The sequence below is a fragment of the Loxodonta africana genome, chromosome 9, assembly GCF_030014295.1.
Source record: "Loxodonta africana isolate mLoxAfr1 chromosome 9, mLoxAfr1.hap2, whole genome shotgun sequence".
In the NCBI taxonomy this organism is placed as follows: Eukaryota; Metazoa; Chordata; class Mammalia; order Proboscidea; family Elephantidae; genus Loxodonta; species Loxodonta africana.
The window spans coordinates 28,664,555-28,676,963 of NC_087350.1; the positions used below are offsets into that span (position 1 = coordinate 28,664,555).

The 12,409-nt window shown below is 39.5% G+C and overlaps 1 pseudogene; it reads right to left on the minus strand.

The window, feature by feature from the left end:
• Window positions 1-4,763: 4,763 nt before the first annotated feature.
• LOC100655534 (mitogen-activated protein kinase 3-like) lies at window positions 4,764-10,922 on the minus strand (annotated as a pseudogene).
• Window positions 10,923-12,409: the final 1,487 nt, after the last annotated feature.

A 12,409-nucleotide genomic window follows, 5' to 3' on the forward strand; every position in this document is an offset into this window, starting at 1 on the left:
TGGGTTATTTAGGTTTTAGCTAATTAAAGATTTTAACTATTATAAATAAAGTTGTTATAAACATTCCTGTTTAAGTCTTTGGAAGGACACAGTCTTTCACTCACTCTTGGTAAAAATCTAGAAGTAGAATACCTGGGCCTAGGGCTGGTATGTGTCTAACTTTTTTAAGAAACTGAAAATTATTTTCCCTTGTGATTGTGGGCTATTTGAAATTCCACTGGTAGTGCAGAAGAGTTCCAGTTGCTTCACATGCTTACTAACACTAGATATGGTCAGCCTTGTCAACATTAGGTGTTCATATAGGTGTAAACACTGTATTTTCATCCAATTTCTACAGCTGAGGGATAGTTGGATCTCATGTATATTACTGTAAATATCAAAACAATAAATCTGAAGATAATATGTGAGATTTTTTTCATGAATTTGGAATACAGAACATTTTCTTAAACACAGTGCAAGACCAACTAACTCTACAGGAAGTGATTGATACATTGGACTACATTAAAACTAAGTAATTCTACTCATGAAAATAAATTGTGATCATCAAAATTAGAGTAAATTAAAACTAAGCAATTTATTAGAAGACACCATTATATGAAGGAATATTTTGGGGATGAAGAAACTACTCTCTGTTTTGTTTGTGGTGGTTCATGTGTGTAAAGAACTGTCAAAATTCATCAAATTGTACCCTCTAGCTGGTCCAGTTTTGTATGTAAAATACTCCTTAATGAAATTGACTAAAGAAAAAAAAAGAAAACAATTGATAATAACACCATTAAGAGAATGAAAATCCTTTATATGCCAAATATAGCAGTCTTTCTTAATCTTCATTTTTTTTTTTTTGCAATATCTGTGGCATTGAGCAGTCTTCACTATTTTTTGAAGGTTTCTTTGTTTCTGTGATTCTACTTACTGTTTTTAAATTACTTTTCTAATCTTTTTAAATTATCATTGGATTTAAAATACATTTAAACCTTTACAATATCATTGGCACTGTACTAGGTGCTTGGAGTAGAAGAGTAAATAACGGATAAGGGCTTTACTTGTGATCTCATTCACTAGCTCCTGACTTGGATATGATTGATAAGAATTGCCCAAGATTTTGTGAAGATTATTTTTCTGATTGTTTTAAACTCAATCACTCACTGACCTTTCCATTCTAAGAAATATGGACTTTGCATGCATACAGGCATAGGTTCAAATCTTGCCTCTTTGGCTATTTGAATGGATGACTTTGGATAAGCTATTTAACCTAGCTAGGACTTTTTTTTTTAGGACTTAGTTACCTCATCTATAAACCAGAGATTATAATAATCCTTTTCTCTTAGGACTTTGTGAACAGAAAATGAAGCAATGCCTGAAGAATGTTTAGTTCAGCATCTAGCATATAGAATAATAATAATAATAAATTAGTCGCTCTGTCTTTCCTTCCCAGGCTTTCCCCACTGTTCTCCTTTTTTCATTCTTTTACTTAATATTCTTTTTCTTCCCCTCTTTTTACTAATTCTTCCTCCTCCTCATTCTTGTTCTTATCTTTCTTTGCATACAGAATTAAATCAGACTACATAGGTAATATATGTTGTTGTTAGGTGCCATCGAGTCAGTTTCAACTCACATAGACCCTATGTACAACAGAACAAAACACTGCTAGGTCCTGCACCATCTTCAAAATCATTGTTATGTTTGAGCCTATTGTTGCAGTCACTGTGTCAATCCATCTTGTTGAGGGTCTTCCTCTTTTTCACTGACTTTCTACTTTACCAAGCATGATGTCCTTCTTCAGGGACTTGTCCCTCTTGATAAAGTGTCCTATGTATATGAGATGAATTCTCACCATCCTAGCATCTAATGAGCATTCTGGCCATGCTTCAGCTGAGACAGAGTTGTTCCTTCTTTTGGCAGTCCATGGTATATTCAATATTCTTCACCAACACCATAACTCAAAGAAATCAATTCTTCTTCCATTTTCCTTATTCATTGTCCAGCTTTCACATGCATATGAGGTGATTGAAAACACCATGGCTTGGGTCAGGTGCACCTTAGCCCTTAATGTGACAACTTACATTTTAACACTTTAAGGAGACCTTTTGCAGGAGATTTGCCCAATGCAATGCATCTTCAGATTTCTTGACTTCTGCTTCTATGAGTGTTGATTGTGGATCCAAGTAAAATGAAATTCTTGACAACTTCAATCTTTTCTCTGTTTATCATGATGTTGCTTATTGGTCCTGTGGTAAGGATTTTTGTTTTCTTTATGTTGAGGTGTGATACATACTGAAGTCTTTGATCTTCATTAGTGTGTTTCAAGTCCTCTTCACTTTCAGCAAGCAAAGTTGTGCCATCTGCATGTTGCAGGTTGTTAATGAGTCTTCCTCCAACCCTGATGCCACATTGTTCTTCATATAGTCCAGCTTCTAGAATTATTTGCTCACTATACGTGTTGAATAAGTATGGTGTATGGTGTATGGTGAAAGGATATAACCCTGACACACACCTTTTTTGACTTTAAACCAAGTAATATTCTCTTGTTGGGTTCAAATGTCTGTCTGCCACTTGATCTATATACAGGTTCCTCATGAGCACAATTAAGTGTTCTGGAATTCCCATTCTTTGCATGTTATCCATAATTTGCTATGATCTACACAGTCAAATGCCTTTGCATAGTCAATAAAACACGTGTAAACATCTTTCTGGCATTCTCTTCATTCAGCCATAATCCATCTGACAACAGCAATAATATCTCTTATTTCACGTTCTTTTCCGAATCTGGCTTGAATTTCTGGCAATAATCTATTGATGTACTGCTGCATCTGCTTTTGAATGATCTTTAGCAAAATTTTACTTGCATATGATATTAACAATATCTTTTGATAATTTCCACACTCTGTTGTATTTCTGGGAACCCTGGTGGTATAGTGGTTAAGAGCTAAGCTGCTAACCAAAAGGTTGGCAGTTCAAATTCACCAGGCGCTTCTTGGAAACCGTATAGGGCAATTCTACTCTGTCCTTTAGGGTTGCTATGAGTCAGAATCGACTCAATGGCAATGGGTTTGGTTTTGGGTTTGGTTGTAGCAACTTTCTTTGGAATGGGTACAAATATGGATCTCTTCCAGTCAATTGGCCAGGTAGCTATCTTCCAAATTCCTGGCATAGACAAGTGAGCACCTCCAATGCTCCCCTCAATTTGTTGAAACATCCCAATTGGTATTCCTTCAGTTACTGGAGCCTTGTTTTTGACCAATGCCTTCAGTGCAGCTTGGACTCTCCCTTCAGTACCTTTGGTTCTTGATCAAATGCTGCCTCCTGAAATGTCTGAATGTCAACCAGTTCTCTTTGGTACAGTGACTCTGTGTATTCCTTCCATCTTCTTTTGATGCTTCCTGTGATGTTCAATATTTTCCTAGTAAAATCCTTAAGTATTGCAACTTGACACTTGAATTTTCTCTTCAGTTCTTTTAGCTTCAGAAATGTCGAGTGTGTTCTTCCCTTTTGGTTTTTTATATCCAGGTCTTTGTACATTTCATTATAATTCTTTACATTGTCATCTTGAGCCACCCTTTGAAATCTTTTTCTTCATCATTTCTTCCTTTTGCTTAGATACTGTACATTCAAAAACAAGTTTCACAGTCTCTTCTGATATCCATTTGGTCTTTTTAATCAAGTCTTGCTTTCTTCATGTATGATATCTTTGATGTCATTCCACAACTGGTCTGGTCTTTGGTTGTTATGTTCAATGTGTTAAATCTATTCTTGAGATGGTCCATAAATTCAGGTGGGATATAGTTAAGGTCGTACTTTGGCTCTCATGGACTTGTTCTAATTTTCTTCAACTTCAACTTGAACTTACATATAAGCAACTGACAATCTGTTCCATAGTTGGCCCCTGGCCTTGTTCTTACTGATGATATTGAGCTTTTCCATCACCTCTTTCCACAAATGTAGTCAATTTGATTCCTATGTTTTCCATCTGGTGAGGTCCACGTGTATAGTCACTGTTTATGTTGATGAAAAAAGTATTTGTAATGAAGAAGTCATTGGTCTTGCAAAATTCTGTCATGTGATCTCCAGCATTGTTTCTATCACCAAGGCCATATTTTCCAGCTACTAATCCTTCTTTTTTATTTCCATGTACACATCTCTGTATTTATATATTAGATACAGGCACAAGGAGGTGTACAGGGGTCCCTGGGCTCTCCATATGCCCCCACCTCCACTTCTGATCACTCAAACACAGGGGCAGCAGAGCTTTAAATGTGGCAGCTTTGTGGGGGAATGGGCTGAGGCCTGGGCCCTGCTCCTCAGGGAAACTAGCCCTTGAGACTTAGAAATGTTCCTTCAGGGAACATGGGGTTGGGTTTTGACCAATTGAGCGGAGCAAGGATAGCCAGGAGTCCCTACTCAATGTCTCCACACCCTCATTGCCTCTTAGTAAGTGCTGGGGCAGTCAAGGCCCTTTGATTCCAGGACTACCAGAGACTGAGATGGCTGGGGTAAATGCAGGAAGAGCAAGGGGGGTGGGGCAGTTTTCTTTGGGGTTACCTGCATCTCTCAAGCCCTGGAGGGGGAGGAAGGGAGAAAGAAAGGCCTTGGCCTGCCTGAAACAAGAAGCCTAAGCACAGGGACAGAAGGTAGCCAGGCCCACCCTCCGCCCTGGTCAGGGCTGCCAGGGCCTGGGCTGGGCACAGTGTCCATTTTCTAACAGTTCAGCAGGGGACGGGCAGACAGGAGGCAGAGCTGGGCCCCAGGGAGCAGGAACATCCAAACTAGGTGTCTTCTGGTGCTCCAGGCTGGAAGCGAGCTGTCTCCTGGAAGATGAGTACCTTCCTTTGGTAGATCATCTAATTCCATGTTAAAGGCAAAGGTTTCATCAGCCACCAGCTTATCCATGGGGTGATAGTACTGCTCCAGGTAGGGGTGGGCCAATGCTTCTTCCACTGTGATCTGTTTGTTGGAGTTAAAGGTCAACATCCTGTTTAGGGGCTTTGGGGTCTGACTTGGGAAAGAGCTTGGCCAAGGCCACCTTGGTCTTGGTGGGCAGCGATTCTAGGTAGCTTCAAGCCTTCATGTTGATGATACAATTCAGGTCCTCTTAGGATGGGGAGCCCAGAACACTCAGAATTTAGTTAAGCTGATCCAAGTAGTGCTTGCCGGGGAAGATGGGCTGGTTGGAGAGCATCTCAGCCAGGATGCAACCCACAGATCAGGTGTCAATAGATTGGGTATAGCTCTTGGAGTTGAGCTTGATCTCTGGTGCCCAGTACCAGTGTGTAGCTACGTACTCTGTCAAAAAGCCGGTGTGGTCCTGTTCAGGATCAGGGATCTGGGCCAGGCTGAAATCACAGATTTTAAGGTCACAGGTGGTGTTGATGAGCAAGTTGGAGGGCCTTAGGTTTCCAAGCAGCATGTTGGCTGAGCAAATATACTTGAGGCCCCACAGGATCTGGTAGAGGAAATAGTGGACATGGTCATTTCCCAGCTGTCAGCTTTTGAGCAACTTGTACAGGTTTGTCTCCATTGGGGCCTGTACAATGCAGACATCCCTCCTGGCTCCCAGGGTGGCTGCCTACAGAATGTCTTGGATACCGATAACATTCTTCTGGCAGAAATGTAGCAATATCTGGATCTCTGGAAGCTTGTGCTGGAAGTGGTGTGATGCTCTAAGGGGCTGATCTTCTTGATGACCACACGAGTCCTGTGCAAGTGGTCATAAGCTGAGCTGACTGTGCCATAGTAGGTGTCCTCTCTGATGTACTGCAGCTTAGAGAGCCCAAGTCACATGACTGCCCCTTTAGTATCTCCACTTCCCCCAGGACCCCCAGGCAGACCTCATCAGCTCCTCAGGGCTCCCTGCCCTCCTCAGTTGCCACAGCCGCCATCTCCACTCCTTCCCTTCCATCCTTTCTCCTCTCCCTTCCCCCTTATCTGCTCCTGAGGTCCTGCCCATTCCTGCCCACTCTGTCATCCTGGAGCCTCCTGCCAGGTCCCAGCCAACCAACCCCAATACCCCCAACCCCCCTTTGTTTCCATCTTTTGCATTCCAAAGGCTAGTAATTATCAATGCATCTTTATTACATGTTTGGTCAATTTCAGACTGCAGAAGTTGGTAAAAACCTTCATCTATGGCCTTAGTGTTTGGTGCTTAAATTTGAACAATAATCCTATTAACTGGTCTTCATTGTAGGTGTATGAATATTATCCTGTCACTGACAGTGCTGTACTTCAGGACAGATCTTGAAATGTTCTTTTTGACAATGAATACGACTTCATTCCTCATCAATTTGTCATTCCCAGCATAGTAGACCATACGATTGTCTGATCCAAAATGGCAAACACCAGTCCATTTCAGCTCACTAATGCCTAGGATAGTGATCTTTATGTGTTCCATTTCATTTTTTCATGAATTCCAATTTTCCTAGATTCATATTTTGTGCATTCTACATTTCAATTATTAATGGATGTTTGTAGCTGTTTCTTCTCATTTCGAATCATGCCACATCACCAAATGAAGGTCCCAAAAGCTTGACTCCATCCACATCATTAAGGTTGACTCTACTTTGAGGGGAAACCCTGGTGGCATAGTTGTTAAGAGTTTGGCTGCTAACCATAAAAAGCCAGCAGTTCAAATCCACCAGGTACTCCTTGGAAGCCCTATGAGGCAGTTCTACTCTGTCCTATAAGGTCACTATGAGTTGGAATCAACTCAGTGGCAACAAGTTTTTGTTTTTTCTGCTTTGAGAAGGAAGCTCTTCCCCAGTCGTATTTTGAGTGTCTTTCAACCTGAGGAATGCATCTTCTGGCACTATATCAGACAATGTTCTAATGTTATAAGGTTTTCACTGGCCAATTTTTTCAGCAGTAGACTGCCAGGCCCTTCTTCCTAGTCTGTCTTAGTCTAGAAGCTTTGCTGAAGCCTGTCCTCCAAGGGTGACCATGCTGGCATTTGAATTACCAGTGGCAAAGTTTCCAGTATCACAGCAACACACAAGCCACTACAGTATGACAAACTGACAGCACAGTGGTTAAGAGTGCAGCTGCTAACTGAAAGGTTGGCAGTTCGAATCCACTAGCTACTCCTTGGAAACCCTATGAGGCAGTTCTTACTGTCCTATAGAGTCTCTATGAGTCAGAATTGACTCAATGGGTTTTATATATATTTATTCCTCTTTTATAATGCAACACCATCTTATTCAATCTCAGGTTAAATTCCACTGTCTCTATGAAAATACCCGTATGTGATCACTCAACTTCAAAATTGTTTGGCATCTTAGTGCTTATCCTATACCATCTAGCAGTACTGTTTGCTAACTACACAGCTCCAGTTTTAAAGTTGAAGCCACTTAAAGAAGGGTCCGTGTCTTAAATAGCACTTGCCATAGGCTTTGATAACTCATATAGTTAAATGAGTTAATAAACAATGTATATGTATATACAATAAATACATGCAGGACAAATTTCAGCTTGTTACTTTTTTCAGTATCTTAGATTAAAATCTTTGTTGTTAAAAGCAAAATCTTAAAAACAAAATATGATCCTTAATAATTTTTTAGCAACATCATGATAAATGGAGAAAAGATTGACTTTGTCAAAAATTTCTTTTTACTTGGCTCCACAATCAAAGCCCACAGAAGCAGCAGTCAAGAAATCAAACAACACATTTCATTGGGCAAATCTGCTTCAAAAGACGTCTTTAAAATATTAAAAAACAAAGATGTCACTTTGAGGACTAAGGTGCACCATGATATTTTCAATCATTTCATCTGCATGTGAAAACTGGACAATGAATAAGGAAGACTGAAGAAGAGTTGATGCCTCTGAGTTACGGTGTTAGCAAAGAACGTTGAATATACCATGGACTGCCAGAAGAAGGAACAAATCTGTCTTGGAAGAAGTACAGCCAGAATGCTCATTAGACGCAAGAATTGTGAGACTTCATCTTACACACTTTGCGTATGTTATCAGGAGGGACCAGCCGCTGGAGAAGGACATCCTTCTTAGTAAAGTAGAGGATCAGTGAAAAAGAGGAACATCCTCGATGAGATGGATTGACACAGTGGCTGCAATAATGGGCTCAAACTTAGCAACCATCATGAAGATGTCACAGGACTGGGCAGTGTTTCATTCTGTTGTACACAATGTCACTATGAGTCAGAAATGACTTGATGACACCTAACAACAACAACAATAATCATTTTTTTCTCTCAAAATTTGAACCAGTTTTGCCTACAGAAAAACAAAACTCCATGAAGTTACTGATCTTTGCCTGGCTTGTCTGCTGATGTATCATAGGTACATAAAACAATGCCTGGCACTGCTCAGTACATTCTTGTTGCCTGAATGAGGATTGTAAATTGCTCCTATATATGCAGCTATGCTATGTATAGAAAATGTCTCAGTTAGGCAGTGATCAGGTGCTATTTTTATCTAAGAAATATAGATAGAAAGGCACAAAATTCCTTGCAAGTTTAACAACCACTGGTAGACCTGGGAAGAATGTTCTTGACATGGCTTTATTGTCCTAGAATTCATTTTTGTCACATTATCCTCAAAACATATTATTCTCATTGCCCTAAAAATAATCATAACACGAAATTAAGAAAAGTTATTCCATTTAAAATAGCACCAAAGAGAATGGAATGCATTTACAAAAGAAGTGCAAGACTTTTAAACTGAAAACTACAAAACTTTACTGAAAGAAATTAAAGAAGACCTACTATATGGAAAGACATCCCATGTTCATAGATCAGAAAACTTATATTGTTAAGATGGCAATACTTTCCAAATTGATCTAGTGTTAACGTAATCTCTAGCAAAATCTCAGCTGTCTGTTTTTGTGGAAATTGATAAACTCATCCTAAAATTCATATGAAAATACAAGGAATCTACAATAGTCCAAACAACTTTGAAAAAGAAGAACAAAGTTGGAGTACTCAAACTTTCCAATTTCAAAACAAAGCTGTGGTAGTGGCATAAGGATATACAAATTCATCAGTGGAATAAAATTGAGAGTCCAGAAATAAACTAGTACCTTTATGCTCAATTGATTTTCAGTAACAATGCCAAGACAATTCAATGGAGAAAGAATGCTCACTTGAACAAATGGTGCAGGACAAATGTATTGCCACATGCAAAAGAATGAAGTTGGACCCCTACCTCACACCACATACAAAAATTAACTCAAAATTTATCATAGATTTAAATATGAGATAAAAATATAAAATTGTTAGAGGAAAACATAGGCATAAATTGTCATGAGCTTGGATTAAGAAATAGATTCTTAGCTATGACATCAAAAGCACAAATGACAAAAGAAAAATTAGATAAATTGAACATTACCAAAATTATAAATTTTTATGCTTCAAAAGACACCATGGATAAAATAAAAAGATAACGCAAAGAATGGAGAATATATTTGCTAATCATATATCTGATAATGAGCATGTTGTTGTTGTTAAGTGCTGTCAACTCAGTTCTGATTCATAGCGACCCTATGCACAACAGAACAAAACACTGCTCAGTCCTGCACCATCCTCACTATTGTTATGCTTGAGCCCACTGTCGTAGCCACTGTGTCAGTCCACCTCATTAAGGGTCTTCCCCTTTCCTCTGGCCCTGTACTTTACTAAGCATGATGTCCTTCTCCAGGGACTGATCTCTCCTGATAACATGGCCAAAGTATGTAAGAAAGCAGTCTCTCCGTCCTTGCTTCTAAGAAGCATTCTGGTAGTACTTCTTTCTAGACAGATTTGTTCATTCTTTTGGCAGTCCACGGTATATTCAATATTCTTTGACAACACCGCAATTCAAAGGTGTCAATTCTTCTTTGCTCTTCGTTATTCATTGTCCAGCTTTCACATGCATATGAAGTGATTGAAAATACCATGGGCTTGGGTCAGGCCGACCTTAGTCTTCAAGAACATGTATCCAGAATACGTAAGGAACAATTTCAAATCAACATTAAAAATGAAATAACGCAATTTAAAAAATGGGCAAAGGATTTGAATAGATGTTTCATCAATGAAGATATGCAAATGGCCAATAAGCACAGTAAAAGGTGCTCAACACCTTTAGCCCCTAAAAACCCACCGCCGTCTAGTCAATTTCTACTCATAGTGAACCTACAGGACAGAGTAGAACTGCCCCATAGGGTTTCCAAGGAGTGGCTGGTAGATTCGAACTGCCAACCTTTTGGTTAGCAGCCATAGCTCTTAACTACTGGATGATTAGCCACTTTCTGTTGTTGTTGTTAGGTGCTGACAAGTCTGTTTTGACTCCTGGTAACCCCATAGGAAAGAGTGGAACTGCCTCAAAGGGTTTCCAAGGAACACTTGATGGATTTGAACTGCTGGCCTTTTGGTTAGCAGCCAAGCTCTTAACCGTTACGCCACCAAGGCTCCCGTTAGACAATTGTTGTTGTTGTTAGATGCTATCGACTCAGCTCCGACTCATATCAGCCCTATGTACAACAGAATGAAACACATGTCTTCGACATGCTTGAGGCCCATTGTTGCATCCACTGTGTCAGTCAGTCTTGTTGAGGGTTGTCTTCTTTTTCACTGGCCCCCTATTTTATCAAGCATGATGCGTTTCCCCAGGGACTGATCCCTCCTGATAAGACTTCCAAAGCATGTGAGATACAGTCTCACCATCCTTGCTTCTAAGGAGCTTCCTGGTTGTACTTCTTCCAAGACAGATTTGTTTTTTCTTTTGGCAGTCCATCATATATTCAGTATTCTTTGTCAGCACCACAATTCAAAGGCTTCAATTCTTCTTCGACCTTCTTTATTCATTGTCCTGCTTTCAAATGCGTACGAAGTGACTGAAAACACCATGGCTTGGGTCAGACACACCTTAGTCTTCATGCTGACATCTTTGCTTTTCCACACTTTAAAGAGGTCGTTTGCAGCAGATCTGACCAGTGCCATGTGGTCTTTGATTCCTTGACTGCTGCTTCCATGGGTGTTGATTGTGAATCCAAGTAGAAATGAAATCCTTGACAACTTCAATCTTTTTTCCATTTATTGTGATGTTGCTTATTGTTCTGGTTGTGAGGATTTTTGTTTTATGTTGAGGTACAATCCACACTGAAGCCTGTGGTCTTTGCTCTTCATCAGTAAGTGCTTTGAGTCCTCTTCACTTTCAGCAAGCAAGGTTGTGTCATCTGCATAATACAGGTTTGTTAGTGAATCTTTCTCCAATCCTGATGCCCCATTCTTCTTCATATAGTCCAGCTTCTTTGATTATTTGCTCAACATACAGATTGAGTAGATATGATGAAAGGATACAACCCTGACGCACACCTTTCCGGACTTTAAACCAAGCAGTATTCCTTTATTCTCTTTGAATGACTGCCTCTTTGTCTAAGTACAGGTTCCTCATGAGCACAATTAAGTGTTCTGAAATTCCTACTTTTTGCAATGTTATCCATAATTTATTATGATCTAGATAGTCGAGTGCCTTTGCATAGTCAATAAAACTCAGGTAAACTTCTTTCTGGTCTTCTCTGCTTTTAGCCATAATCCATCTGACATCAGCAATGAAGTCCCTGGTTTCATGTCCTTCTCTGAATCTGGCTTGAATTTCTGGTAGATCCCTGTAGATATACTGCTGCATCTGCTTTTGAATGATCTTCAGCAAAATTTTACTTGCTGTGATATTAATGACATTGTTCAGTAATTTCCGCATTTGATGGGATCGGGAAAGGAAATAAGCATAAATATAGATCTCTTCCAGCTGGTTGGCCAGGTAACTGTCTTCCACGTTTCTTGGCCTAGATGAGTGAGCACTTCCAGCATTGCCTCTGTTTGTTGAAACATTTCAATTGGTATTCCTTCGATTCCTAGAGCCTTGTTTTCTGCCAATGCCCTCAGCACAGTTTGGACTTCTTCCTTCAATACCATGCGTTCCTGATCACGTGCTACTTTCTGAGATTGTGCGAACGTCTATCAATTCTTTTTAGTATAGTGACTGAGTGTACTCCTTCCATCCTCATTTGATGCTTCCTACATCATTTAATATTTTCTCCATAGAATCCCTCAATATTACAACCCAAGGCTTGATTTTTTACTTCAGTTCTTTCAGTTTGAGAAATGCAGAGTTTGTTCTCCCCTTTTGGTTTTCTACCTCAAGGTCTGTACTTGTCATCATAATACTTTACTTTGTCTTCTTGAGCTGCCCTTTGAAATTTTCTGTTTAGTTCTTTTACTTCATCATTTCTTTCTTTTGCTGTAGCTACTCAAAATTCAAAAGCAAGTTTCAGAGTCTCTTCTGACATCCATTTTGGTATTTTCTTTCTTTCCTTTCTTTTTCAAGACCTCTTATTTTCTTCTTGCATGGTATCCTTGATGTCATTCCACAATTTGTCTGGTCTTCAGTCATTAGTGTTCAAACCATCAAATCTATTCTTGAGATG